The 4,547-nt window shown below is 48.3% G+C and overlaps 1 long non-coding RNA gene across 1 annotated transcript; it reads right to left on the reverse strand.

Moving 5' to 3' along the window:
* Positions 1-6: 6 nt before the first annotated feature.
* LOC104989063 lies at positions 7-3,746 on the reverse strand. Its single transcript, XR_825320.1, has 3 exons — positions 3,297-3,746; positions 1,604-1,787; positions 7-1,416 (listed from the first exon to the last, which is right to left on the reverse strand). It is a non-coding gene; the product is annotated as an uncharacterized LOC104989063 (long non-coding RNA).
* Between the last annotated feature and the right edge of the window lie 801 nt (positions 3,747-4,547).

The following is a 4,547-nucleotide window of genomic DNA, read 5'->3' on the forward strand; positions in this document are numbered from 1 at the left end:
GGGCAGCGTGCCTGGCTTGGCTTCCCTTCCCCCGTTGCCAGGGCCGTGACTGGACTCACCGATTCTTATTTATTTTGTCTTTTGACTTCCCAGTAGTTGAGGGAAAGGCTGATGTCAGGAGAGGGATAGGGGACTGAGGAGGGGGGTTACCTAAGGCCCTGGTGGTCAGGGAGAGGGAGGGGAGCATGTGAGGGATGAAAACGACCTCCTGGCACCAGGCTCGCCCACCCTTGGCCCCCTGCGCCCAGCACCACAGCCCGGCACTGCGCTGCGGCTCCCAGCCACTCCCCTGCAGCTTGGTTCATACCACACAGACTCTGCCCGGACCTCTTGTACGTCTGCCTTTTCTCTGCCCGCCTCCCCAACCCCAGCCCTTCGGGCCACCCAGCCTGCATATGTGTTCACTTTTATTTAAATAAACTTGTGTGGTAAAAGTCCATACTATGTCTCCCTCAGCTGAGCCACAGCCTGGGTCTCAGTGCTTTTCTCTGAGTGACCCCCTCCCTGGAGGTGATAGCCATGGGGTACAACACCACTGCCATCCTCCCCCAGGCCCAGAAAGCTTCACCGGCTTGACCCAGCCCCCATCTCCCAACGCTGGTACCAGGGCTTTAAGGGGAGGCACAGAGGCCTGAACTCCCATTCCCTGAAGAGGAACAGAATTCAGGACCACGGCTGTGATAATGGGCAACCCAGCCAAGCAGCTGTCGGGTGGCGGGGGGGCCTGGCTGAGAGGTGCCTCGTTTCTGTCCCCTTTGGGCCAGTATGACCGCATACTGTCCGCCACCCTTGTCAAAGTCCACACACCCAATGTCAGTAATCCATATGGGGACAAGGGCTCACGTGACAGAGCTGAGTGGGTGACAAAGAGCAAGGGCTCTAAGCACTGAAGCCCAGGAGGAAAGCAATGTCCAAGGGGTTCCTCCCACAGAACAGGCTCTCATGGGAGCCGGGAGCTGGAAACTCGGTCCCATCATATTTGCACAGCCCTGCATTCCTGGTGCGTGCAGGCCAAGGGCCATGATAACCAGTGTCCTGAAGGTCCAACAGGGACCAAGGGCACTTAGCTGAATGTGGGTACCAGGCCCATTTAAACAGAGCCTTAGTTGCCCTTTAGAACAGCCCCTTATTTACTGGGGAAAGGACTGAGACCTACATGTGACATGATTTGCTCAAGGTGGTTAAAACCTGGACTAGAATTGAGACCTCCTGAGTCATTGTTCTGTGCTCATCCCCAAAGACCACACAGGTGTGACCTCCAGAACTTTTCCTCTAGCTTCTGACCAGCCGTGGTAGATGTTTCCTCACCGTCCTGAGTGTGCCCAAGACACTGCTGGGATGTTGTTTCTTCCGCGGCCCTGCTCCAAGACCCTCCTTCCAGACCACCAGCATTTCTCCAGTTGACTCGTTAGAAACCTGAAATAAGCAAACCGTGTCTGTTCATCCCTCATTCACTTCACCTTCTCCATTTGACTCATACTCCCACATACAGACTTTTGAATTTATTCTCCTTATTCTCCTGATTTTCTCCTCCAAGTTCCTAGCCTGCTTTTATTTTTATGATTAAAATTATGATTTTATCTTAGTGATTTTTAAATCTTACCATTTTTAATTCTTCTGCCTAATTTTAAAGGCTATTCCAGGTAGATACAGTAAAAGGAGAAGGTAGTTTCTCTGTGATGCCCAGCATTCATCTTCAGGCTGGAACCTCACCCTGATGGTTAAGTGGGTGTGGTGGGCAGAATAACGCCTCCCTCCAAAGATGTCCACATTATAATCCTCAGAACCTGTGGATATGTTAGGTTATTAATACATGGCAAAGGGGAATTAAGGTGCAGATGGAATTAAATCGCTAATCTGCTGACTAAAATGAGGGTATCCTGGATTATCCAGAAGGGCCCAGTGTAATTGCCAAGAGTCCATAAAATTGGGATGGGCGGGGCAAGAGGTCAGAGTGATGCAATATGAGGAGGACTTGACCCATTGCTGCTGGCTTTAAAGATGGGGGATATGAGCAAAGAAATTTGGTCAGCCTCCAGAGGCTGGGAGAGGTAAGGAAACAGGTTCTCTCCTAGAGTCTCCACAAGGGACCACTGCCCTATGGATACCATATTTTACCCCAGTGAGACCCTGACAAACTTTTGCCTTCCAGAGCTATAAGACAAGAAGTTTGTGTTGTATTAAGCCAGTAAGTTTGTGGCAATTTCTTATAGAAGCAATAGGAAACCAATATAGTAGGTCAGCCTGCTTCAATGAGCTCACTGTTCTTGTCCCCACACCAGACAGCCACCCATCCTCTTTGACCCAGTCTTTTTTTTTTAACTTTTAAAAATGTTGTATTGGGGTATAGCCAATTAACAATGTTGTGATAGTTTCAGGTGAACAGCGAAGAAACTCAGCCATACATATACATGTATCCATTCTCCCCCAAACTTCCTCCCATTCAGCCTGCCACATAACATTGAGCAGAGTTCCATGTGCTATACAGTAGGTTCTTGTTGGTTATCCATTTTAAATATAGCAGTACATGTCCATCCCAAACTTGACCCAGTCTTTTGATTCTTCCCTCTTACCCCATGGGTACCTGCCCAAGCCCACCCTTCATGGCTAGTGTCTAAGGTTGCTCTTTGAAGACCTAGAGCTCCACGATGTAAAGCCACTGCCTCCTCCCCAAACTCTGGAACATTTAAGACGGTGAATTACAATTTTTCTGCTTCGTCTGTCTCCCATACAGGTTTCTCAAGTTCCTCTCAATCAAGTGACATGTGTCCTCTAGCTCCCACCTACCACTGTGCTAAGTGCTTATTAGGTACAGAAAGGGCTTAGGAAATGCTACTGGATAAGTAAGTGAATGACTTCTGTCCCGTAGGTGCCAAGGTACAACTGATGACCTGCTGGACTATTCTAAGACAGGAAATAAAGCCCCTCCCCACCCTTCTCTATATTTCCACCATGGAACACCCCCTTGTTTGCTTCTATGGAAAGCCTTTCTGTTTCTCTTCCAAAATCAGTATCGCTTTTGTGACCATATATGTAACACAGAAAAGGTAGAACAAAGAGAAGACAGTGTCTGAAGAGAGCTAAACCAACTATGTGAAAAAAATGAATTGATTAATGATTATCTCAAATATGGTCCTGGGCAAAAGCACTTCATTTCAGACCCTTTGACCTGAGGCAAAGTCAGCGATGGTCAGGTCTGCAGGGGCTGGAGGGCAGGCAGAAGGAAGCAGCAAGAGGTTGGTTATCTCCTACTTTCTGCCTCCAGCCCACCCCATCCTTTACCTGTCCCCACTTACCTTTCCAAAGTAGGTATGCTATTTTCCTACTGGCTTCCCACAATCTGCAGGACGAAGTAAAAATTTGACAGGCAAGGACCTTGGCATATGGGCTGAGGTCCCTTTCCAACCACATAACCTCCAATATCCATGAAGCACTGTCACATTGAACTACTTCCAGTCTCCCAGACTTGCCCCACTGTGTCCCACCTTTGTAGGCCTTTGCTTACATCAAGTCCACACACCTGGCCTGTTCTCCCCACTTGCCCTAATCCCCAACCATCGACTATTTACCCATTCCTCAGGACACACTTCCAGTGTCATCGCCTTTAGGAAGCCTTCTCTAATCTCCTTCCTAAAGGAATTCATCACTCCCTAAACTATTCATCCTGTGGGAAGTTGGACTCTTAGATCAGATCAGTCACTCAGTCGTGTCCGACTCTTTGCGATCCCATGAATTGCAGCACGCCAGGCCTCCCTGTCCATCACCAACTCCCGGACTTCACTCAGACTCACGTCCATCGAGCCAGTGATGCCATCCAGCCATCTCATCCTCTGTCGTCCCCTTCTCCTCTTGCCCCTAATCCCTCCCAGCAGCAGAGTCTTTTCCAATGAGTCAACTCTTCGCATGAGGTGGCCAAAGTACTGGAGTTTCAGCTTTACCATCATTCCTTCCAAAGAAATCCCAGGGCTGATCTCCTTCAGAACGGACTGGTTGGATCTCCTTGCAGTCCAAGGGACCCTCAAGAGTCTTCTCCAACACCACAGTTCAAAAGCATCAATTCTTTGGCACTCAGCCTTCTTCACAGTCCAACTCTCACATCCATACATGACCACAGGAAAAACCATAGCCTTGACTAGATGAACCTTTGTTGGCAAAGTAATGTCTCTGCTTTTGAATATGCTATCTAGGTTGGTCATAACTTTCCTTCCAAGGAGTAAGTGTCTTTCAATTTCATGGCTGCAGTCACCATCTGTAGTGATTTTGGAGCCCAGAAAAATAAAGTCTGACACTGTTTCCACTGTTTCCCCATCTATTTCCCATGAAGTGATGGGACCGGATGCCATGATCTTCATTTTCTGAATGTTAAGCTTTAAGCCAACTTTTTCACTCTCCACTTTCACCTTCATCAAGAGGCTTTTTAGTTCCTTTTCACTTTCTGCCATAAGGGTGGTGTCATCTGCATATCTGAGGTGATTGAGATTTCTCCCAGAAATCTTGATTCCAGCTTGTATTTCTTCCAGTCCAGCGTTTCTCATGATGTACTCTGC

The sequence above is a fragment of the Bison bison genome, unplaced genomic scaffold, assembly GCF_000754665.1.
Source record: "Bison bison bison isolate TAMUID 2011002044 unplaced genomic scaffold, Bison_UMD1.0 scf7180017864145, whole genome shotgun sequence".
Lineage (NCBI taxonomy): Eukaryota > Metazoa > Chordata > Mammalia > Artiodactyla > Bovidae > Bison > Bison bison.